The sequence below is a fragment of the Lithobates pipiens genome, unplaced genomic scaffold (genome assembly GCF_037356315.1).
Source record: "Lithobates pipiens isolate NorthernLeopardFrog02 unplaced genomic scaffold, aLitPip1_a1.2 Scaffold_1, whole genome shotgun sequence".
In the NCBI taxonomy this organism is placed as follows: domain Eukaryota; kingdom Metazoa; phylum Chordata; class Amphibia; order Anura; family Ranidae; genus Lithobates; species Lithobates pipiens.
The window spans coordinates 35,266,398-35,293,254 of NW_027507685.1; positions in this window are offsets into that span (position 1 = coordinate 35,266,398).

A 26,857-nucleotide genomic window follows, 5' to 3' on the forward strand; every position below is an offset into this window, starting at 1 on the left:
AATAGGGGATCGTTTTATAGCCTTTTATTAATAATTTTGTTTATACTAGTAATGGCGGCGGTCTGCGATTTTTATCATGACTGCGACATTATGGTGGACAGATCGGACACTTTTGGTGCTATTTTGGGACCATTTATACAACGATCAGTCCGATTAAAAATGCACTGATTACTGTGTAAATGTGACTGGCAGTGAAGGGGTTAACCACTAGGGGGGTGCTGCAGAGGTTAAGTGTGTCCTAAGGAGTGATTATAACTCTGGGGGGATGGGCTACGTGTGACACGACACTGATCAGGGCTCCCGATCACAGGGAGCTTTCCCCCATTCTCCTCTCCATGAGATGATCGCGAGTATCCCCGCAGACATCGTGTCCGCGGGACCTGTGGTCACACTCACGGAGCTCACAGTGGGCTCCTGCGTGCACCCACAATGTCCTGTCTTAAAGGACATATGTCTGTACGTACCCTTCTGACAAAGAATATCGGCGTGAACCTGTCAGCAAGGGGTTAAATATATACTTTTTCTTTTCTTTTTTTCTTGTTCTTTTATTTATATATCTTTTGTTTGTTTTTTGTATTTTCGACACTCTCTGCCCTTCCTGTCCTGGTCCAGACGATCTGCTGCACCATAGCACCCGCCCATCGTGTCTCTCACTTGGCGCACTGGGGCCGCTAACACCTTCCATGATGTGCTCGACATTTTCCTTCACCTGGTTGCCATAAGTCCATATGTGTGCTGCGAGATGCCAACGCGGGACGGCATCGCCAATACGTCACATCAAGTGGGCCAGATATGCCCTCCTATCCATCGGGTAAGCGTGGCGGAGGTGCCACTGCACGCCAATATCTTGGGGGCACCCCTTTGACGTCTGCCCCTCCCCACGTTCCTACCATGATTTGTTAACAGGTCCCCTGTATCCTCATAAAAGTGGTGTTTGTTTTCTCACCACTCTGTGTACCTAGGGGTGATAGGACCACACCAGCATCAAGCTCCAATCAAGGTAACTGTTTTTGGTAATAACCAGTCATTTGGCCTTTTCTCCTTTTTGCTGAGGGGGGTACTATGGCTATTATAGTTAGCTGCAGATTAGCACCATTGCTTGAGTGCATACATATGCATGTCACTGAGTGATTTTATGATGCTCTTTGGCCCCCCTCCTTTATCTCTTTTTAAGCCCTGTAAATTTTCATCTGTCCCAGTTAAAGTATAAAATTCTTTCTGAAGTTAGTGGTTCCACACTACCTGGAGGTCTTTCCCTGTTCTTACAACACCCAGAAACAAGTCAGGTATGTATGATTTGATTAGATACAGGTAAAGTTATTCTCGGACAAATTCCCATCCAAATACAGTTGGTCGTCTAAGCCCTTGTACACACAGCCGGACATTCCGACGGAAAATGTCCGATCGGACTGTGTTGTCGGATAATCCGACTGTGTGTGGGCTCCATTGGACTGTTTCCGTTGGAATATACGATGGTCCGATTGTGTGTAGAGAATTCCGATTGGACAAAGTGCCACGCATGCTCAGATCAAATTCCTAGACCAAAGCTATTGGCTACTAGCCTGAAGCTAGTCCCGTCGTAACGAAATAACGTCATCACGTTACGTACGATCGGATTTTCTGACAACTCTATCCGACCGTGTGTATGCAACAAAAGTTTTGGACAAAATCCGTCTGACAAAATCTGATGGATTTTGTTGTCGGAATGTCCGACCGTGTGTACAAGGGCTAACAATCCCTTAACAAGTAGAAATCTGCCCTCAGGGTCTTTATGTATTACAGTTGCAATAAAAGTATGTGAACCCTTTTGGAATGATATGGATTTCTGCACAAATTGGTCATAGAATGTGATCTGATCTTCATATAAGTCACAGCAATAGACAATCACAGTCTGATTAATCTAATAACACACAAAGAATTAAATGTTAGGATGTTTTTATTGAACACACCATGTAAACTTTCACAGTGCGAGTGGAAAAGGTATGTGAATCCATTGATTTAATAACTGGTTGAACCTTTTTTGGCAGCAATAACTTCAACCAAACATTTCCTGTAGTTGCAGATCAGACGTGCACAACGGTCAGGCGTAATGCTTGACCACTCCTCCTTACAAAACTGTTTCAGTTCCGCAATATTCTTGGGATGTCTGGCGTGAATCGTTTTATTGAGGTCATGCCACAGCATCTCAATTGGGTTGAGGTCAGGACTCTGACTGGGCTACTCCAGAAGGCATATTTTCTTCTGTTTTATGCTTTGGGTCGTTGTCCTGTTGCAACACCCATCTTCTGTTGAGCTTTAGCTGGTGGACAGATGGCCTTAAGTTCTCCTGCAAAATGTCTTGATAAACTTCCGTCCAGGCCCTGACGCAGCAAAGCAGCCCCAAACCAAGATGCCCCCACCACCATACTTCACAGTTGGGATGAGGTTTTGATGTTGGTGTGTTGTGCCTATTTTTCTCCATACGTAGTATTGTGTGTTTCTTCCAAACATCTCAACTTTAGTTTCATCTGTCTACAGAATATTTTGCCAGTACTGCTGTGGAACATCCAGGTGCTCTTGTGCAAACTGTAAATGTGCAGCAATGGTTTTTTTTGGACAGCAGTGGCTTCCTCTGTGGTATCCTCCCATGAAATCCATTCTTGTTTAGTGTTTTACATATTGTAGATTCACTAACAGGGATGTTAGAATATGTCAGAGACTTTTGTAAGTCTTTAGCTGACACTCTAGGATTTTTCTTCACCTCATTCAGCAGTCTGCGCTGTGCTCTTGCAGTCATCTTTACAGGATTCCCACACCTAGGGAGAGTAGCAGCAGTGCTGAACTTTCTCCATTTATAGACAATTTGTCTTACCGTGGACTGATGAACAGCAAGGCTTTTGGAGATACTTTTTTCCAGCTTTATGCAAGTCAACAATTCTTAATCGTAGGTCTTCTGAGAGCCCTTTTGTGTGAGGTATCATTCACATCAGGCAATGCTTCTTATGAAAAGAAAACCCAGAACTGGTGTGTGTTTTTTATAGGGCATGGCAGCTGTAACCAACACCTCCAATCTCATCTCATTGATTGGACTCCAGTTGGCTGACACCTCACTCCAATTAGCTCTTGGAGATCTCATTAGTTGAGGGGTTCACATACTTTTTCCACCCACACTGTGAATGTTTACATGGTGTGTTCAATAAAAACATGGTAACCTTTAATTGTTTGTGTGTTATTAGTTTAAGCAGACTGTGATTGTCTATTGTTGTGACTTAGATGAAGATCATATCACATTTTAGGACCAATTTGTACAGAAATCCATATCATTCCAAAAGGTTTCACATACTTTTTATTGCAACTGTAGATTTGAGTGAGAATTTTCAGTTATGGGAAAAAAGCATTGCGACTCCCTATGATTTGTCCTCTGCATTGGCCATGCAGAAGTTGGGAAATTTAGGGTGGATGAACTTGGGGTTGTACAGTCTTGGGAAGTGTGTTTCTTGGAGTAATACCATGTCAATATGCTGGTTATGATAATATTGCAATATTCTTCTGCGTTTGATTGGGGAATTTAATCCACATGTATTGTGTAAAGCAACCCTTAGCATGGGAGATGAACTGTTTGTATTGGAGAGAGAGGAGAGAAGGCTCGGGTGGTGTAGAGTCACTTACCATTAGGTCCCCAGTATTATCAGTGGAGGGCAAGCATTCGCGTCAAAGGGTCCCTGTGTTCCCCATGGTTGATTGTGTTATTCCAGCAAGGCAACTATAAAAGAAGACACTGTTAGAGGAGAAAAGAAAAGAGGAAAAAAGATATGAAAATTATCCAAGGGGCTGTGGAACGTAGTCCCATCATGCCCTCAAAAGAGTATGTACGTTCTACCTCTTCTGAGAGGGAGGGGTCCTGGCCAGGTGAGATGAGGTAAACATATCCCCTGGTCAAGTAAAGGCACATGTGTGCTGCTCTGGTCGCAGCACCCCAAAACATTCAAGAAACATTATAAACACTAGAAAAAAAACAGCACATCTATAACTTGTGAGCTTTTTCAATGCCCTTGTGAGGGAGCTCAGATGGCGGTTCAGTTTGAGTAGTGGAGGGTGATGGAAGGGGAGAGGGAAAGAAGTGGGGATCATGCTGGACGGAGAGAGAGGGTAGAGGATTGGTTAGGAGTGGGCCATGGAGAAAGACGGGTGTGTCTTGTAGTGAAGGGTCTGCCTTCTTCCAGAATGGTGATGCTTGATAGGTGCTGGAAAAGATTGTCTGGGTGAAGAAGGGGGTCTGGATGTCTCAATTCCATTGTGTATTGTTCCAGTTGAGAGTATGGAATTGAACAGAGTAGAGTCCAGAAGTTGATGAGGTGTGGCCTCCTAGTGAAGAGAAGCTGGCGGTGATTTAGAGACCGTTTTATGGTTTGCAGTGGGTTGAGGGCATATCTGTGTGGTGGCATGTGTGGCATGGTCCTCGTTCCTGATAGGTATGGGAAACCATAGGTTGTTTGAGTGTCAGAGGCTCTATTGAGCCTTATAAAAGTTTAAGAAGAGGGTCAGAGCCCTGGAGGGAATAAAGTTGACACACATAAATTCATCTGTGAGCAGTGGCACTATCGGGGGGTTGGAGTCCTTAGACCTCTTATGTTTGTGTCTCTGCCACAATGGGACAATCGGGCTTGTGAGAAGTTGAAGCTTTGAGGTTCCGGCAGCTGGTCCTGGTGGTGGGGAGGCAGGGGCTTGCGAGATGAGGCCTAGGTATAGCAGTATTTTTTCTCCATCTGGGAATTTGGAGAACGTTTAGGACTTATTCTTGTATGTAAACTTGAGGCTAAATGGAAATAGCCACCAGTATTTGATATCCTTTTGGGTCAGCACTGATAGAAGGGGTTTCAGTGACCTCTGTTTATGAATAGTGGTTGGTGATGAGTAAGCAAATATCTGGATAGAGTTTGACTGGTACAACAGCTGGGATGCAGAGTGGGCTCATTTCATGACCTCCTCCTTGACCATATAGAAGTGCGCATTTACAACTATGTCCCTTGGGATTCCGTTGGATCGAAGTGGACCTAGGGCTCTGTGCGCCCGGTCAAGTTCAAGGCTGTAATCTGGGATATCCGGGATGAGGGAACTAGTAGCAGCTGCAGAGTCAGTGACAGTCTCGGGGATTCCTCTGATCCAAAACTTGTACCTTCTCGACCGATTTTCAAGATCATCTATTTTAGTGCGGTCTCTAGTTGGTCTTGGAGGTCTTGTATATGGTATTTTGATTAGCCCTGGCTACAGTAGCATCCAGCTCACTTTCTATCGCCTCCATGTGAGAGCCCAGGTTCTGTATATCAGCCCTAATCTCACCAGGTATTTTGGTTTCTTTGGAGGATAAGCCGCGGTCTAACAGCTCTGAAAACTTCAAAAACATTGATGCAGTGTCAAGGTAGATCAGAGTGTTATGCTGAGAATGTGTCAGGGCTGGCTTAGCCCTTCCTCCTCTGGGCTGGTCGCTCAGCTGTCTGCTAATTGCCAGCTCTCTTCTCTTTCCACAGTTACCAGCTGTTCCCGATGATGCTCGCCTGACCTGCCTATTTAAAGCCTTCCTGCTCACTTTTTAATTTGCCTTCGCGTTGGTCACATCACAGGGAACCATCTCCTACTGTTTGTTTTAAGACTGGCTTGCTGACATCCCTCCTGGCTTCTATCCTGCTTGCTGTTGCTCTCCTTGGATCCCTGACTTCTGGCCTGGCTGATTACCCAATCTGGTTAATGAACTTTGGACTGGCTGACTACCCGATCTGGCTACAGGACTCTGGCTATGCTTGACTACGCTTTTTTCTATTTACCTTTTTATTTTTATTAATAAACAAGTGTGATTTGATTGTACTTCTGTCTCTGTCTGTTTCATGGTTTCTGACAGAATGCCTCTCTGCTCTGATGCTGTGTGGGGCCTGCTTCCATGGGGGACAGTAATAGATCATCCATGGTATGTCCAAACAGGGATTCCGACACCATACAATTGTCCTGCATTTAGGAACTGGCGAGCCTTAGATGAATGCACGGTTCCCTCTGCCCAGTCAATGTCTGGATAGTTAAAATCCCCCATTATGATAACACTTCCCATCCTTGCTGCTATACAAATTGTGATAGGATATCTTTCTCCCCTTCCTCCCTTAGGTTAGGGGGCCTATAGCATACTCCCAGTATTATTTTCCCCTTATCTTCATCCCTTTGGAGCTCTACCTATAAGGATTCCACCTCCTCCCTAGCTCCTTTAGTGATGTCATCTCTCACATTCACTTGTACATTATTCTTGATATATAGGCATATATAGGCATATATAGGCTAATCATGAGAGCTGTTGAACCAGGTCTCTGAAATTCCCACAAAATACAAATCCACCTCATACAATAGTATCTCTAGGTCACCCATTTTGTTCGCCAGGCTCCTGGTATTGGTGAACGTAGTTTAGACGGGTCACATATTATACTCTTATTGGGTGTTCCGAGTTTGCATCCAGGACTTGCTACTATACTTACCTTGGGTTTATGTGCTTTGGTCAACCTACCACTAATGCCCCCAATACTACCCTTTGGACTATGTTCCACACTTTACCTCTGCACCCTCCCCCCCATCGCCTAGGTAATACATATCTTCAAGTTTTACACTTTTACTTTACTTAGCATGCATTCAATTAACATGAAAATGTATGTGATGCTAGATCCACTTAAAAGTGGTTGTAAAGTTTGAAGGTTTTTTTTTTTTATACCTTAATGCATTCTTTGCCATAAGGTAAAAAACCTTCTAATGTTAGCTCCCCCAAGCCTTCTAAATACTTACCTGAGCCTGATCTCGATCCATCACTGTGCCTGAGAGCAAGATCACTGCTCTATCTCTCCTTACTGGACAAGGAGGCAGAAGCCAGAACCATTGGCTTCTGCTGCTGTCAATCAAATCCAGTAAAGAGAAGGGGGGCATGGGCAAAGCTGCACTCTGTGTGTCAATGGACAAACAGAGCAAGGCTTGAGGTTGAGCCAAATTGTGGGCAACCATAGAAAACGGCATCCCGTGGGGGCACACAGAGAAGAGATGGAGCCCAGAGCACTGGTGGGGGACCCCATAAGAGGAGGATAAGGGCTGCTCTGTGCAAAACCATTGAATAGAGTAGTAATAATTATTTGATTGTTTTTTTCTTGATAAGTAATAGCATTTTCACCTACAGTTGTAATACAGATACAACCTAAAATATTACTGGTTCCTGACCATGAACCAGTTTAAGCATGAGGAACTTATTTCTACATAAAAATGTTCCAACATTTAGATTACAATTATTTTACAAGCTTTTACATTAACAGTGATTGTCCGTGCTAACCTGTATAATGTAAACATTGAATATATTGTTATGCTTTTTCTTACAAAGGTTAACCAACTACAAGGGAAATGTAGGAAAAGCTTCAAGGAAAAGGAAAAGCTTCACCACTACAGAGTGGTAAACAACATTTTTACTTTTCTATGTTTTTTCAGAGATCTTAAAGAAAGTTTGAGACTGAGTACATGACTGCATTAAACTGTAGCAAAAACATGTCCCTTGATAACTTTAATGTAGGATATTGTGCAGAATATAAAACAAAGCAAAGAAAGGTATCTTGAATCTGACATTCTGCGCTCATTACAGCCAAACGATTTAGAACCTGCAAGCTTTAACTTGTGTGGTGCTGATCTTATTATGCGCGTTTCTTATAATTTATTACAGAGCATTTTGAGACCTTAAGGGAATAACAATCTTTTGAAAATAAGGGAATTTACATGAATGCTGCTGCATAGCAATACATAGTACATGGTGCAAAAGCAACCACCACTAACCTAAAGAACGTTTGGTTATCTAGAAGGTTATTGTGCTTGAGCTGGCTTAAGATTGCAGGTTTTTCGTTATAGATTATTATTAAAAATATTGGTTGATGGCATATATAGTATTTATATCATCTCAGTTATTTTAGTTTGCAAAACTTACATAGTGATAAAAAATAATGATCACAAAATGTGATAAAAATACAGTTGCTACAGAGATATACTATTTTTCACAAACTTTAAACAGTCAAGCTAGTAGTCTGTCTTACAGGGGCCAGTAAAAGAATCATTCTGATTTATTAGATTTTTTAGTTATCTTCAGTTGCTGAGTGGAGGTGTTTTAAGTATTAAAAAAATAAAAAAACAAGTGCTAAATCTCCTTATAGCACAAATATATAAAAGAGACACCCGCTGGTCCCAGCTGCTATAAGGGCTACTCAGCGCAATAGGCGTAATTAAACAAAAGTACCAAATTAACAGCTCTCAGGATCTCTAATGCCGCATACACACAACCGTTTTTTTTTCTGTCAGAATGAACTCTGACAGTCTTTCCGACGGAGTTCCGACAGAGTTCCGCTGAAACAGACTTGCCTACACACGATCACACTAAAGTCTGTTTGTTTAGAAGGTGATGACGTACGATGGGACTAGAAAAAGGAAGTTCAATAGCCAGTAGCCAATAGCTGCCCTTGCGCTGTTTTTGGTCCGTCGGAATTGCAGACAGACGAATGGTTTTCCCAATAGGAATTGATTCCGTTGGAAAGATTTAAAACATGTTCTATTTCTAGGTCCGTCAGAATTTTTGAAAAAAAAAGTCAGATAAAGCCCACACATGATCAGAATATCTGATGAAATGATTCCGTTGGACCTTTTCTGCTGGAATGTCCGATCGTGTGTACGCGGCATTAGTGATACATCCATTGGAGCTCCACAAGGAGTCAATTGTAAGATGTCACTGACAGTGATACAAAGTTGTTAATTAAACCACCTTAAACATAAAAGTCATGGATGTATTAACCACTTGACATCCGTGCTATAGCTGAATGACGGCCACAGCGCGGACCTGAATTTCATATGACATGTCATATGACGGCCTCCCCTGTGCACACTCCCTGCGCGTGCCCTTCAGGGCATGTATAGAACATGATGTGATCACCGAGTCACTGAGACTTGGGTGATCACTGATCCGAGTAAGGGGCCAGTTCTGACCCCTTACCATGTGATGAGCTGTCAGCCAATGACAGCTGATCACATGATGTAAACAAAAGCTTGGTAATCGGGAGGAGAAAAAAAGCTGATCACCGGCTTATCTGCAATTGACATTGGTCCCGAAAAGGAAGAGGCAATTATGCCTCATCGGTGCCCACCAGTACCCCCTGCCAGTGCCACCTGCTATTTCCACCTGCCAGTTCCCACGGTGCACACCAGTGCCACCTATCAATGCCAATGAATGCCACCTATTAATGCCCACAAGTGCCACCTATTAATGCTCACCAGTGGTGCCAATCATTGCCACCTAGCAGTGCTGCCTATCAGTTTAACCGATCAGTGCCCATTATTGCCACCCCTCAGTGCCCATCACTGCCACCCATCAGTGCCCATCACTGCCACCTATCATTGCCCATAAGTGCCGCCTCATCAGCGTACATCAATGAAGAAGAAAAATTACCTGTTTTAAAATTTTATAACAAAAAAAAAAAATTGATCATTTTAATTTTTTTTAACAAAAAATAAAAACTGCAGAGGTGATCAAATACCAACAAAAGAAAGCTCTATTGGGTAAAGTGTAGCATGACTGCGCAATTGTCATTCAAAGTGCAACAGCACTGAAAGCTGAAAATTGGTCTGGACAGGAGGGGGGTGCCCAGTAAGCAAGTGCCCAGTAAGCAAGTGATTAAAGGGTAACATGTCAAAAAGCTGAACCGATTACTGGACTCTGTGGTATTGGTAGAAAACCAACAGCACCATGCTCGCTGGAGACCAAAAGCCATAGAAGAGATATCCTGATAATGAGAGCTGTCAGCACAACATGTCGGTAACAACATTAGCTGAGGGGCCAGTAGTGATGTCAGCTGTGGGCCGGGAGGAAGCCACGGGAAGTGGGAATGAAATATAAGCTTGACCTGACTGCCATGATTAAGTCAAAGGACCAAAGGCAACCAGAATATTTATACTAAATTGAGGGAAAATAAAACAAAAAACAAAAAGAAGGACTGGGTTATGGAGGCAGGAATGGATTATAAAAAAACACAGACTTGAATATAAGAAAAAAATAATAAAAAAAATGATAAATTTGAAAATGTGAGGTTTGCTATTAATCTTCCACTATTTTTTTTTTTATAAAAAACTTTTTGTTTACACAAACTGCAGAGGTTCTTATAAAGGTTATTAAGCTTCATGTACACTAGCAGCTCCTAAACTTAAGTTTGAGCAAAAAAAAAAACTCCTAAACTCAACTCCATGTAAGTTTACCAGTGTTTGGGAGCTGCTGCATTATGTGAGGTTTAATCTGCCTCAATCTCCCTCTCCAGAGCATAGAAGAATCACGTTCCGCAGGAAAACACAAAATGAGGCAAAATCACAGCAAAAAATGAGGTGCGATTTTGCCGCATTTTGCATTTTCCCGCAGCCATAGTAAATGATGGCCAAGTGTACATGAAGCCTTACAAAGGTGACACATAATCAGACAAGTAAATAATTAAAATCTCTGCAGCCATTATTAAAGCTTTACATTAATACTAATGGCAAAGGAAAATATATATAATAAAAATATTAATAGTAGAATTGTTATTATTGCATATAGTAAATTAAGCAAATGAATAGCCACTCAGTAGACCATTGCATATGAAAAGTAATTTATAACGTATATCTTCAGATGGAAGTCATCTTGATTGAAACAACTACAACAAATACATACATACAAAGAATAATAATAACAACAATAATGAATGGTCTGGTGAAACAAAGATAATTACATATTAAAAATACCAATCTGAAAAGTAAAAAAACTCAAAAAAAAGAAGAAAAAAAAAAAAACGATACTGACCTATATATCAAACTATGTTATGCACCTCGAGATCCTCATTGAGGCCATTTGGGGACATGGAACCTATCTTAAAAATCCAAAAAGTCTCCCTCTTACATAGGAGGGAGTACCTTTCATTAACTGTAAGTGAATTATTGCTGATATATTCAGTCACTTTCAGGCACCCACATTTTTTATAGGTCTGAAGATAATGAAACATGCGTTTATTATGGCCCACATACAATAAATTGCATGGGCATTGTAAAATATAAATCACAAACTCTATGGAGTAGGTCAGGGATCCTCAAACTACGGCCCTCCAGCTGTTGTGAAACTACACATCCCATGAGGCATTGTAAAACTCTGACATTCACAGATATGACTAGGCATAATGGGAATTGTAGTTCCTGAACAACTGGAGGGCCATAGTTTGAAGACCCATGGAGTAGGTAATAAACTTCATTATTTAGAATACATTTCTCTTACTATCTATTACTTCAGATGGTCCATGGCAGATAAATTGACATGTGAGGCATCCCCTCTTTCTACACTGGAATGTGCCTACCCTGTGATCAATGTAAGATCGGATATCTTCAGATGTTTTTCTTTTGGGATAGTATCTTACTGGGAGCTATTATGTTTTTGAGGGTCCTTGCTGGAGCTGGAAGAAAAATAAGGGACAATTTGGCGTCCAACTGGAGTATAACGCCAATGTTTACAGATCATTTTAGAAATGATCTCTCTATATCTATATCTGTCATTATATCCAGTAATAAACCTAACCACATTTCATTCTTCAGTGTGCATAGTTTTATCTTTTGGGGAGATTAAGATGTTTTTCAAAGGCCCCTTGTATGAGGGAATCTGGATATCCATTTTCTTTTCACCACTTCAGCCCTGGAAGAATTGACCCCTTTAATGACCAGGCCATTTTTTGCGATACGACACTGCGTTTATTTAACTGACGATTGCGTGGTCATGTGATGCTTTACCCAAATAAAATTGTCCTTTTTTCCCCACAAATAGAGCTTTCTTTTGGTGGTATTTGATCACCTCTGCGGTTTTTATTTTTTGTGCTATAAACAAAAAATTTTGAAAAAAAAAACAATATTTTTTTGCTGTAATATATATCCAATAAAATGTTTTAAAAAGTTTAAAAAAAAATAATTCTTTCATCAGTTTAAGCCAATATGTATTATTCTACATATTTTTGGTAGAAAACAAAAATTGCAATAACTGTATATCAATGCTTTGTGCAAAAGTTATTGCGTCTACAAAATAGGTTTATGGCATTTTTTTTTTTTTTTACTAGTAATGGCGGTGATCAATGATTTTTAGCAGGGCTGTGACATTTTGGCAGACAGATTGGTCACTTTTGACACTTTTTGGGACCAGTGATATTATTACATGATCAGAGCTACAACTATCCACTCATCACTGTATAAATGACACTGGTGGGGAAGGGGTTAACACTAGGGGGCGATCAAGGGGTTAAGTGTGTCCTGTGAGGGTGTTTCTAACTGTGGGGTGAATAGACTGACTGTGAGTACAGAGAGATTGCTGTTCCTGATCACTGGTAACAGACAATCTCACTGTACTCTCCTGTCAGAACAGGGATTTGCTTTGTTTACATTGGCAGATCCCCAGTTCTGCCTCTCTGAGGAAAAATTGCAGGTGGCCGGCGGACATCATGGCCACCGGACCCACGTATTAGCTCCCCCGCTGTGCAGCGGGAGCAGGCACCGGTGTTGTTCCTCCAAGCTGGATGATGAGAACCAGATGAGAACTAGAATAGTGAAGATCAGAGTTGCCATCTGTTGGCTTGGCATGGTTATTAGTCACAATGGCTGTATGAGATAATTCCAAATCTAAAAAATGTATCTGGGCCAATGACAGTTGTAAAACGAGGGCCAAATGTGTTAGAATTACAGTGGGTAACAAAGCATGAGAACACGTCTGGGCCACCATGCCAGATGAGCAGAAAGTCATCAATATATTGGCTGTGGAAGCCTATGTGTCTTTCAAAAGGGTTGGTGGCCCAGACATACTGCTCCTCACAGTACCTCACCTCTATATTAACCTATTCTGATGCAAAATTTGCCTCTATCCCAGTATCATTGGTTTGTAGGTAGAATTGGTCTAGGATTATAAAAAAAGATTTGTTCAAGTCAGAATTTTGTGCTGTCCACCAAAAATTAACCACTTGCCCAAAGGGCACTATCACCCCCTTCCTTCCCCCAATTTTCACCTTTCAGTCCTGTCACACTTTGATTGACAATTGCGTGTTCATGCTACATTGCAACCATGTGAAATTTTTTTATCATTTTCTTCACACAAATAGAGCTTTCTTATGGTGGTATTTAATCACTGCTGGGTTTTTCATTTTTTTTTACAAAAAAAAAACACAATTTTGAAAAAAAAATTGTTTTTCTTAGTTTGTCAGTAAATTTTATAAATAAGTAATTTTTCTCCTTCACTGATGTGCGCTCATGAGGCAGCACTGATGGGCACTGATAGGATGCACTGATGGGCACTGATGAGATGGCACTTATAGGAACTGATTAGGTGGCGCTGATGAGGAGGCACTAATATGCCGCACTTATGGGCACTGATAAGTGCCACTGATAAGCGGACCTGATGGTGGCACTGGTGGGCAATGATCAGTGGCACTGGTAGGAGGCACTGGTGGGCACCGATAGGCGGCACAGATAGGCTGGCCTGATGGGTGGCAATGATAGGCACTGATGGGCTGCACTGGTGGGTGGCACTGATGGGCATTGGTGGGTGGCCCAGATGGGCATTGATGGGAAGCACTGATAGGCAGTGCTGATAGGCAGCATTGACTGGCATTACTAATGGGCACTGGTTGGTGGTACTTGGGGGCACTGATTGCTGGCACTGGTGGGCACTGATTACTGGCACTGTATTGTAATCAGGGCACCGATGATTAGTACCCTGATTACATGTCTGGATGTCCCCTGTGAGGAGATGCCACTGATCGGCTCTCCTCCCCACACACTCTGTCAGTGTGAGGCGAGGTGAGCTGATTACCGGTATCTCCATGTTTACACATAACTGGCTTTGATTTGACACAGCCAATCACATGGTTAAAGAGCTGAAGCCACGGCTCTTTACAGAGATCAGGGTCGCGCCATATTCTAGCAACATGGCACGGCCGCAATCGCTATGCTGCATGCCCCCGCCAGTGAGAGTTGCCGTTCTGGGACGATGTCATATGATGTCATTCCAGAGCGAGAGCCACACTGTACCTCGTCATTTGACAGTGGGCGGGTGGCAAGTGGTTAAGCATGTCTGGAATTCATATTCATGTCTTTAGATAAAAAAATATTGAAGTGCTAATATAAGATGGAAGTTCACAGACTATAGACTGAAGAAAATAGTCTTTATATTGCGAGAGACTGCTAACAAAACTACTAGTACTGGCCACTATAGGTCTAACTGGTGGATGTTCAAGTGACTTGTGTACCTTAGGAAAGGGAATAAAACTATGGGATGCTGCATTCCGAGGGAAGCAAAAGCTTCTACCTTTTGTCCAACACCACATCACTAAAAGCTTCCTCAACTAGTTTTTTTCAAGTCTAACTGATAGCTGGGCAGTAGGTCAGAAGACAATTTCATTAAGGTATTTGTATCAGAATATGCCTCTTTCAAATATTCTGTCCTGTTCTGAATGGCGAGGCTGCCACCTTTATCTGCTTGTTTCACAATAATCTTTTTGTTGGCTTCCAGATATTTCACAGCACCAAATTCAGAATATGTTAAATTATGGATGGCATAGTCCAAAAAAATGTTTATACACCACTTCTTTATAAAAAAGTTTTAATATAGAGACCTTTGGACTGTGCAGGAAAAAAAGTTGATTTTGGTTTCAAACCTGTATGTGTGACTACCCTCTACCCAAAGGTCCCCTAGTATGTTTAGAATGTCCTCATCCAATGGATGGGACAATTCAACTTTCACTCTGGGAGAAGGGGGAACAATGACTTATGCCTCAACCTTGTGACTGGTCTTATAATGTATTTTCACTATTAGGGACTGTATAAATCTATTTACTGTAAGTCCCTAAATAAATTTGACCTTTCCTTAGAAGTGAAAGTTCTGCACCAGTCAAACTATGAGAGGATAACGTTCCACTATATCCGCAGTGCAACACCTGATCTTTTGAAAGTTTGCTGTGATCTTTTCAATTGATGCTGGCATTTTTTTAATTTAACATGTGAGTTGATATATTGATAACGGTATCACGCTATGTGGAGCATTGTATTTTACTCTTTACATATGGATAAGCCTTGCCTGGAATGATCGAGGGATAGACCCAAGGGGGATTTATACTGTTTTTTTTACGATTATGAAACACAGTCGGTGAGTGCGTTTCCATTGGGCAAGGTGTCACGATCACATTGGTGTGGTGGAAGTCTGAAGTAGTTTGTGAAGACTGATTCCTTTCTGTGATTTTAAACATTCTGTTTAGTGGACTTTTAGTTCTCTATATCACTGTATCACGGGGTGATAAATTGAATTATTTTCACTTTGCACATTTGTTATATTATGAGCGCTACTTAAATTATCTTTCAAATATTTTTGCAGTACACGTTTGGAGGTATAATTTATTTTTATATATATTTTCCTTTGCCTTTAGTATTAATGCAATTTACATGGAGGAAAACAGATTTTAAATATTTAGGAATAAAATTAACATTGTCCACAGGAATAATGTAAAACTTTAATGATGGCCCTAGAGATTTTAATTATTTGGCTGATTACTGTGCTACCTTTGTACGTTTAAAATTTTTTAATTGGTAAAGAACCTTTGCAGTTTGTGTAAACAAAAAGGTTTTTGTTTTTTTTTAATACAAGACAATGGTGGAACATTAATAGCGATCCCTGCATTTTCTAATTTAGAATTTTTATTTTTTTATTTTACTGTTTTTTTATATTTGAGTCCGTGTTTTTTATATATCAGTCCTGCCTCTATAAACCAGTTCTGTTAATCCTGTACTGCTTTTTGTTTTTATGACTTATTTTCCCTCAGTTTAGTATAAATATTCTGGTTGCTTTTGGTCCTGTGATTTCATAAAGCACATGAGTGTGAAACAGGTCATCACAGCAGCCAGGGCAAGGTTGTGTTCCGTCAGCTCTTCCCATGACTTCTTCCTGGTCCACAGCTGACGTCACTTCTGGCCCACATCTGATGTTGTTCCCGGTGTGTTATCCTGGCATAATCTGCTCCATGCTGACAGCTCTACTTATCAGGATATCTCTTCTATGGCTCTTGGTCACCACCAAGTGTTTATTTATCACCAATGCTACTGGGTCTGTTAATCGGTTGAGCTTATTTTTGACATGTTATCCTTTAATACATCCATGACTTAATATGGTTTAATAAATTACTTTGCATCACTGTCAACGGCATCTTACAAATGACTCCTTGCGGAACTCCAATGGATGTATTACATAGAGGTCCTGAGAGATATTAATTTGGAACTTTTTTTTTTAGCATTTAAGTCATGTTATTACTTATTGTTACTGAACAATATTAATAACTTGGGATGAGCCCGATGTCCAAGTCGAGGTAAGTGTTTGCCTGTTTGCTGAACAGCGAACAATATGCGGTGTATGTGGTGTTTCCTGCTAATTTTAAAGGCTTATATTTTTTCCTTTATAAATGTAATTTTGCTGTGGTACTGTTCTAAACACAGGAAAAATGTGCCACTTTCCAGGGACACTATAGACACCACCAGGCATGATATTTAAAGGAATATTTAATTTTTATTGTTTAAAAAAATCACTGCTCCCGAAAAAACTGCAGTTTTAAAAAAAAATTGCATTGATACATGTCCCCTGGGGCTGGTCCAGGGTTCCCAAACACTTTTTATGAAATTAACTTGCATATAAGCCTTCAAAATTAGCACTTTTGATTTTTCATGTTCATCTCCCATAGACTTTAACGGTGTTTGTGTGTTCTGCTGAATTTTTTGCCTGTTCGCATGTTCTGCTGCAAACCGAACAGGAAGGTGTTTAGCTCATCATTATTAACCACTACAATACAAGGCACTTTCACCCCCTTCCTTCCCAGCCCAATTTTCAGCTTTCAGCGCTCTATCGCTTTCAGTGACAATTGCGCGGTCATGCTACACTGTACCCAAATGAAATTGTTATCATTTTGTTCGCACAAATAGAGCTTTATTTTGGTGTTATTTATTCACGACTCTGTTTTTTTTTTTTGCGATATAAGCGCAAAAAAAGCGGAAATTTGGAAAAAAAACAATATTTTCTTTTTTCTATTTGAAAAGAAATACAATAAAATCAAATTTTGTCATAAATTTAAGCCAAAATTTATTCTGCTACATGTTTTTGGTAAAAAAAATTCCGTTAAGTGTATAATAATTGGTTTGTGTGATCACGGACATATGTACGCAAATGATCATGTACATATGTGTGCAGGTGATCACGTACATATGTGTGCAGATAATCATTGGGACATGTGATTTTAGTGGGACATATGTGGGGGACATGTTTTTATTATTAGGGACATGTGTTTTTATTATTTGGGGACATGTATGTTTTGGGGACATGTGTGTTTTGGGGACATATGTGGGGACTGTGTTTGTACTGTGTGGTGTGTTGTGTGTTTACACTACACTGATGATCAGTGAGTAAAAAGCTGTAAAAAGCAGCCCATACTCACTGATCATCAACCGGCTGCAGCGTTCTGCTCTCCTCTCCTCAGCGGTGACTTCCGTGTGAGGAGAGGAGAGCCGATTGCCTAGCAACCGGCTGTTTGTTTACATCACATGACGGCCGTGATTGGACACGGCCGTCATGTGATCAGGAGGGCCAATCACAGAGCCCTCCTGCCGATCTGAGATGTGCCGTGTCCGGGTGACACGAGCACATCGGGATCGCGCCGCTGCGCGGGCACGCGCGCGCGCGATCCCGCTACTCCTGAAGGACGTTCCTGAACGTCCTATCAGGAGTAGACGGCTCCCACCCGGCCGTATATATGCATTGGCCGGGTGGGAAGTGGTTAATAACTTAAAATATATCGTTTATAAGTCATTTTTTAAAGTTTTGGATAAGTGTTGTGGCAAAGCTAGACATTTTTTCAGCCTGAGAATAGACTCGGTTTGGCAACTCCCACCCCACCCAGGAGAGAAATTCACCACCTACATACCCTCAGCCCCCTGCTCACAGAGAGAAGTTCAAGTAATAAATAAATAAGCAATAGGATGGTAATAATAAATACCTGTTAGTTATTTCAAAGTTTTGGTAATAGTTACTCGCTGTACATGCAGCATGAAGGCCTACACAATGAACGCGTAGGTGAGGTATTCCTTTAAATTTCGGACCTGGGGGGTGTCTATAGTATGCCTGTAAAGGGCCGCATGTTTCCCGTGTTTAGAACAGTCCGGCATTTCTAAAGGAAAAAAAGTAATTTAAAACTACTAGTGGCTATAATGAATTGTCGGTCCAACAATACACATAAAAGTTCATTGATAAAAATGGCATAGGATTTACCCACAGTGGAATCCCGAACCGAAATGAAAAAAAATGCATGGGGGTCCCCCTAAATTCCATACCAGGCCCATATTAAGGGGAACCCCGCGCCCAAAAAATGGTTTGGGGTCCCGCCATAAATCCATACCAGACCCTTATCCGAGCACACAACCTGGCAAGCCGCAGGAAAAGAGGGGGTGAGAGAGCGTTCCCCCTCCTGAGGCCACAGGTAGGGAGGAGTCACCCACACGTTATTGGGGAAGCCAGGCTTTCCCACTTGCGTCAGAGGGGGCGGGGTCAGGTGACAGGTGGCCCTGCCCTTCTCATATAAGAAATGTCAGGCTGCCGGGATCCCCGCAGTGTCTCTGCCAGTGGAGACAGAGGATGGATGGACTGCGCTGCGCTGGAGGGAGAGATCAACCACTGCTGGATCAGATCAGCCATCGCTGGACCCCAGAGAGATGATCATCCATCGCTGGATAGCAAGAGTGGATATCCACTGTTGTAATCTTTTTTTTATTTTTTTATTTTTTTTTAAAAGATACATTTTTATTGAGTTTACAAACACTACAAAAATTGCATGAAATGCATTGACATATAGTTATACAACAGTCTTGACATACAGAATATCTTTGAAGTATTGCAGCAGAATAAGCATTATGCGTAGGTCGGTGGAGGCAACCTTATGTCGCCACCTTGTGTGATCCCCTCTTGGAGACGGAGCCTGATAGCTCCATCTAAGTTGGGCAGGGTTCTCCTCTCCACCCAGACACCCCTTACGGGATCAATTCTGTGTCCGGGAGGAGAGCAGCCCCCCTGAGGAGTGGCTTTTGACCCCACTAGTTGCGAGAAACATCATGTTTTCAAACCATTTTACGGAAGTAACCTAAGTACAACAACTTAACATACTGTAAGTGGAGAGGATATCAACTATCAAGTTACCTATCAGCAATTAAACAAACAAACCAAGGCGAGGGAGGCTATTTCTCCAATGGTAGATTATTGGTGTTTGCAATCCATGTTGCCCATGGGCTCCATGTTTGGATAGCATGGGTTCTCTTGGTATTGCTACGTGCAATTGTTAGTTCATATACATGGTGTAGATGAGTGGTGCTCACTACTTCTGATAGGGTTGGAGGAGAGGGGTTTTTCCACCATCTGGTTATGCACAGTCTAGCTGCTATCAGGATATGGGATATGGTGTGTCTCAGTGTTTTCGGGTATTGGTCTAGGTTCAGGGATAGGAGTGCCAATTCGGGATGCAGAGTTATTACAGTGTGGGATATTTCAGATAACAACTGAAATGTTGATTCCCAGAAGGATGTCAGGGTGGGGCAGCTCCAGAAGATGTGTGGAGCATGTCTCCTTTTTTCCCGCACTGCCTCCAGCAATTCGTGTTATGCTGTTCAGAGAACTTTGACATCCTGTCTGGGGTCAAGTACCACCGTTGAACTAGTTTAACGGTCAATTCCCATAACGTAGAGCAACTGGTGTTCTGGTAGGTGGCCTTGATAGCGTTAGCCCATTGTTCAGGAGTGTACGTGTGGCCAAGATCCTTTTCCCATTTAAGCATAGGAGCGGATTTGACAAATATGTTTTTTTGTTGGAGCAGGGTATAGAAGAGGGAGATGCCTTTATGTTTGCATGACGGGTTTGTAAGAAAGATCCAAGCTGGGTGGGGGATTTTGCATGACCAGTTAGGGGAGGCATGGAGGTAATGTTTGGTCCTAAGATATAGATAGAGGTCTGAGTCAGGTAATTGATATTCTCTTTGTAGGTCAGGGAAGGATTTGAATTGACCTAATTTGAATAGATCGTCAACATGCGATATACCCTTATCCTGCCATTTTTTAAAGGAAACTAGATCTATTTTCTTTTGAAGAACGAGTAGCGGTGTTTTAAGTGTGGCCCTGTTGTTGTATTTGTTGGTGAGGTGCAGGAATCTGTTCCAGACCCGGAATGTGGCCGTCATCGTAGGGGGGAATTGTGGATTTTTGGTAGGAGGACGAGTAGTGGAAAGTAGCCAGATAAGTAGGTGCTTCTCTGGGGTGAGTGATGTTTCTAACTGTCCACATAAAGTGTTTTGTGCGGGAACAATCCATTCTCGCATTTGTGTCAGTATGGAGGCCATGTAATAATCTTGGAAGTCAATATAACCTGCCCTGCCAGCTAGACGAAGTTTGATAAGATGCTTATGCGCACTTCTAGCCTTTTTACCTTGCCATATAAAGGCGGAAAGGATAGTTTGTAATGATCTGAAATAGTTGTGGGGTATGATGATTGGTAGAGTTCTAAAAAGGTACAGTACCTGGGGTAGGTGGAGCATTTTGAAGGCTGCAAGACACCCCATCCACGACAGTTCAAAGGTCGCTAGCTTGCGGAGGTCAGTTTGTAGCTTGTTGCGAAGGGGGATGTAGTTGTGGTAGAATAGATCTTCGGTGCTTTTGGTTAGTTGAACCCCTAGGTAAGTAATGCTCTCCTCTGCCCACGGATACGGGAGATGGCTTTGTAGCATGGAGCTGGTGGGGGCATCAAGGCCTAGGTTCAAAATGTATGATTTTGTATCATTTACTTTGTAGAATGACACTCTGCTGAATCTCGCAAGGGTCCTCTGAACTGCCAGGAGGGAGGTGGTGGGATTAGATAACATAAGAATGACGTCATCTGCAAATAGACTTATCTTATGAACGCTCTTGCCTATGTGTATGCCCGTAATTTGATCATTCATTCGGATAGACTGTGCGAGAGGCTCCATTAGTAGATTGAAGTTTAGGGGGGAAAGGGGACATCCCTGTCTAGTGCCATTGGAGATGTCAAACGGAGATGAGAGCGTATCTGCCGAGTACACTCGGACGGAGGGGGAAGAGTATAGGGCCATGATAGCACTGTAAATGGGTCCCGTAAAACCGAATTTTCCCAGTACTGCTGAGAGGTACCCCCAATGTACTCTGTCAAATGCTTTTTCAGCATCTAGGGACAGGAGTACAGAGGGGGTACCAGTGTGCGTTGCATGGTGTATGATGTCCACCATACGCCTAGTGGCATCAGAGGCTTGACGGCCTTTTGTGAACCCTGATTGGTCTTTATGTACCAGGTCTGGGATAATATCCAATAATCTATTGGCGATCAGTTTTGCGTATATTTTGATGTCAACATTGAGTAAGGAAATGGGGCGGAAGTTTTAGGGTGAGTTTGGCTCTTTACCGGGTTTTGGCAGAGTTATTACTATTGCGCTAAGCATTTCTTGGGAGAATGTGGAGGACTTCGCTGCCGAATTGTAAACATTGCAAAGTGCAGGGGCTAACAGTTTATGGAATTTTTTGTAATATTCCCCATTGAATCCGTCTGGGCCTGGGGATTTAACGCTCTGGAGTTTATTTATCGTGTATTCTATTTCAGGAACCGTGAAGGGCTCGTTGAAGCTATCTAGTTGAGTAGGGGATAGGGCGGGAAGGTCTATTTGAGTGAGGAACTCAAGTATGTCTTCTTGGGTAGGTTGGATGGTGTCATTGTCTTTCCTTAAGTTGTAAAGGTCGCTATAGTACGCGCTAAATGCATCTGCAATTTCATTAGGTTTTAGAACTTTCACCTTAGTGTGAGGGTGGTATATATAGTGTATTTTGGATTTGGTTCTGTGGCCTTTTACTCTCAGGGCCATTAGTTTACCCACCTTGTTGCCCATGGAGTAAGTGGTCGCTTTTAATTTAGTGTATGATTTTTCGAATGACTCTAGTAACAAAGACCGTAACTCGTGGTGGAGTTTAAATATCGTTGTTTGGGTAGAAGGGAAAGGGTTGTGTTTGTTGAGGGATTCAGCAGCCGCGATATCGGCTGTAAGTTTATCTAGATGCTGAGATCTATTTTTCTTTGCTTTAGCACGGGAGCAAGCACGTAGGCAACCGTACCTAGCGTGCGTTCCGTCCTGCGTTCCACCTAACACACGTGACAATGCGGAAGTGGCGTGCGTGATTGTGTCATACGCGTTTCGTCATAAGACGTCCTCAGTTTACAGTTAGGTGGAACGCAGGACGGAACGCACCCTAGGTACGGTGGCCTACGTGCTTGCTCCCGTGCTAAAGCTGGGCATTGTGAGCCTTCATACAGGTGGTAGCGCTACACCCCCGTGTGAGGACCGACGGCGGAGCTATCTCCATCCCCCCAGCCTTTAGCCTTTCTGAACGGAGTGGACTGTTGATTTGGGGACTGGTCGGATGCACTGAACCCCCCTGTCCATCTAACCCTGCTGTCCAGTATTTAACATCCTCTAATATCAGCGCCTTAAAAAGCTTCTTACCAGGGCTCATTACAGGGCTTATGGCTTTGGAGAGGTGCATATATGTTTAGCCACCTACACTCTGTGCACAGTACGAGTCTTTTATATATATAGACTTATATTTTACATCTTGCATTTTTTCTGCATTTTTTGATTTTTATTTTTATTTTCAGCTTTATTTTTCAAATTTATTATATAGATTTTTGGTTTTCATCATATATATATTTTTTATTCCTTGGAACCGATACCTACCCTTTGTGTCATACTGGGGTGGTACATCATATACCCCTCAAGGGTTTTCTGTGTGGTATTTTTTGTGAATGCCTTTTTTTGTAGTTTAGCTCATTTTATATACACATCTTCTGTTATTTTTGTTATTATATTTTTTATTTTTGCAAAACACATCTCTGTCTGGATACCGATGTGCGAATAAAAGTTTATGGTTTTTTAAAACTACACACCTTTGTTGGAATTACTACACTATGGAATCCTCCCCCCTTCTTTTCTCCTTGAGGAAACTCTGAATACCAATATCAGCCTCACCTGCTCATCAGTAGTGATGGCCGAACGGTTCGCCCGGCGGTCGTTTCGCGGCGAATTTCCGACATTCGCGGTCCGCACGTTCGAACGCCTTTTTCCGTCGTTCGCCGCGGCGGACTTACGTGTTTAATGTATACAAGAACTTTAACCTTTGGTGACACGTTTATCATGTGATACAGGACAGCCAATTGAGACATGACAGCACATGGACACTTGTACATTCCCCCTAACCTATAAATACACCCGATCCGGTGGCCATTTTACATTCTTTCTTCTGTTACGATAGGGACAGGTTCCTGTGTGGAGTAGGGAGAGATAAACCACTAGCTATTTGGTACACAAAAGTTCTTTTCAGGACTGGTATAGGTGTTAGGTGTTGATAGGTTTGCTGTGCTGCTGATTCTTGCAGCAGCCTGAGTGTCTTTTGTTAGTTTAGAGAAAGGGAAAGGACGGTGTATGCTACAGGGACAGCCAGATTAGTCTTTCATCATCATCATCATCATCATCATCATTAGCTGTTACTATCAAGGTCCACAAAAGAGCTGTTCCAGTAACCACTAATCGTTCTCTTTTTTTGCCAATTTGTATAGGGACAGGAAGGAAGCAGTGTTGTCAGGCAGTGAGGGTAATTTTAAAGACTTGCTGTTATTATTAGTTCCACAAAGGTTCTTTTCAGGACTGGTATCAGTGGTACAGTAATAGGCTTGTACATGTATAATATTCTTTCTTCCAAATATAGAAAGGATATTATACTTGACTGCTGCCCTTCTGCTGCAGTCTGCTAAACATTCACAACTCACTTGTTCCACAAAAGTTCTTATAAGGACTGGTAACTTGGTATAGGGTGCTACGGTACATAGGCTTGAGTGCGGTACAGTCTGCTGTTCTGTAAGGACCGCTATCGGTCCACAATAGATAGGGTTGACGTGCACCACTGCTGACCGCTGCCCTATACTGCAGCAGTCCTTCAGCGGTATAGGGACTGACGTACAGTCTGCTAATCACTAACACACAACCTGCTTGTTCCACAAAAGTTCTTATAAGGACTGGTAACTTGGTATAGGGTGCTACGGTACATAGGCTTGAGTGCGGTACAGTCTGCTGTTCTGTAAGGACCGCTATCGGTCCACAATAGATAGGGTTGACGTGCACCACTGCTGACCGCTGCCCTATACTGCAGCAGTCCTTCAGCGGTATAGGGACTGACGTACAGTCTGCTAAACACTAATACACAACCTGCTTGGTCCACAAAAGTTCTTATAAGGACTGGTAACTTGGTATAGGGTGCTACGGTACATAGGCTTGAGTGCGGTACAGTCTGCTGTTCTGTAAGGACCGCTATCGGTCCACAATAGATAGGGTTGACGTGCACCACTGCTGACCGCTCACCTATACTGCAGCAGTCCTTCAGCGGTATAGGGACTGACGTACAGTCTGCTAATCACTAACACACAACCTGCTTGTTCCACAAAAGTTCTTATAAGGACTGGTAACTTGGTATAGGGTGCTACGGTACATAGGCTTGAGTGCGGTACAGTCTGCTGTTCTGTAAGGACCGCTATCGGTCCACAATAGATAGGGTTGACGTGCACCACTGCTGACCGCTGCCCTATACTGCAGCAGTCCTTCAGCGGTATAGGGACTGACGTACAGTCTGCTAAACACTAATACACAACCTGCTTGGTCCACAAAAGTTCTTATAAGGACTGGTAACTTGGTATAGGGTGCTACGGTACATAGGCTTGAGTGCGGTACAGTCTGCTGTTCTGTAAGGACCGCTATCGGTCCACAATAGATAGGGTTGACGTGCACCACTGCTGACCGCTGCCCTATACTGCAGCAGTCCTTCAGCGGTATAGGGACTGACGTACAGTCTGCTAAACACTAATACACAACCTGCTTGGTCCACAAAAGTTCTTATAAGGACTGGTAACTTGGTATAGGGTGCTACGGTACATAGGCTTGAGTGCGGTACAGTCTGCTGTTCTGTAAGGACCGCTATCGGTCCACAATAGATAGGGTTGACGTGCACCACTGCTGACCGCTGCCCTATACTGCAGCAGTCCTTCAGCGGTATAGGGACTGACGTACAGTCTGCTAATCACTAACACACAACCTGCTTGTTCCACAAAAGTTCTTATAAGGACTGGTAACTTGGTATAGGGTGCTACGGTACATAGGCTTGAGTGCGGTACAGTCTGCTGTTCTGTAAGGACCGCTATCGGTCCACAATAGATAGGGTTGACGTGCACCACTGCTGACCGCTGCCCTATACTGCAGCAGTCCTTCAGCGGTATAGGGACTGACGTACAGTCTGCTAAACACTAATACACAACCTGCTTGGTCCACAAAAGTTCTTATAAGGACTGGTAACTTGGTATAGGGTGCTACGGTACATAGGCTTGAGTGCGGTACAGTCTGCTGTTCTGTAAGGACCGCTATAGGTCCACAATAGATAGGGTTGACGTGCACCACTGCTGACCGCTCACCTATACTGCAGCAGTCCTTCAGCGGTATAGGGACTGACGTACAGTCTGCTAATCACTAACACACAACCTGCTTGTTCCACAAAAGTTCTTATAAGGACTGGTAACTTGGTATAGGGTGCTACGGTACATAGGCTTGAGTGCGGTACAGTCTGCTGTTCTGTAAGGACCGCTATCGGTCCACAATAGATAGGGTTGACGTGCACCACTGCTGACCGCTGCCCTATACTGCAGCAGTCCTTCAGCGGTATAGGGACTGACGTACAGTCTGCTAAACACTAATACACAACCTGCTTGGTCCACAAAAGTTCTTATAAGGACTGGTAACTTGGTATAGGGTGCTACGGTACATAGGCTTGAGTGCGGTACAGTCTGCTGTTCTGTAAGGACCGCTATCGGTCCACAATAGATAGGGTTGACGTGCACCACTGCTGACCGCTGCCCTATACTGCAGCAGTCCTTCAGCGGTATAGGGACTGACGTACAGTCTGCTAAACACGAATACACAACCTGCTTGGTCCACAAAAGTTCTTATAAGGACTGGTAACTTGGTATAGGGTGCTACGGTACATAGGCTTGAGTGCGGTACAGTCTGCTGTTCTGTAAGGACCGCTATCGGTCCACAATAGATAGGGTTGACGTGCACCACTGCTGACCGCTCACCTATACTGCAGCAGTCCTTCAGCGGTATAGGGACTGACGTACAGTCTGCTAATCACTAACACACAACCTGCTTGTTCCACAAAAGTTCTTATAAGGACTGGTAACTTGGTATAGGGTGCTACGGTACATAGGCTTGAGTGCGGTACAGTCTGCTGTTCTGTAAGGACCGCTATCGGTCCACAATAGATAGGGTTGACGTGCACCACTGCTGACCGCTGCCCTATACTGCAGCAGTCCTGCAGCGGTATAGGGACTAAGAGTTTTGTCACAGGGTCATTTAAAAAATGACAGGCAGAGGAAGAGGCAGGCCCTTCCGCAGGGGTGGTAGGGGTAGGGCAGGAGCAACAGGCTTGAGCCAAAGTGGGAAGTTGCAGAAGGTGCGTTCAATTACTTTAAAGGATGCACCAGACTTGGTTGAGTGGCTCGCTCAGCCTTACTCTTCTGCACCCTCCTCATCCTCTCGATCTGCACCCTCTTCTTCACTCTCTGCTATGTGCACCCCCAAAGACACTACCACCAACAACACGACCACCACCACCACCACCACAT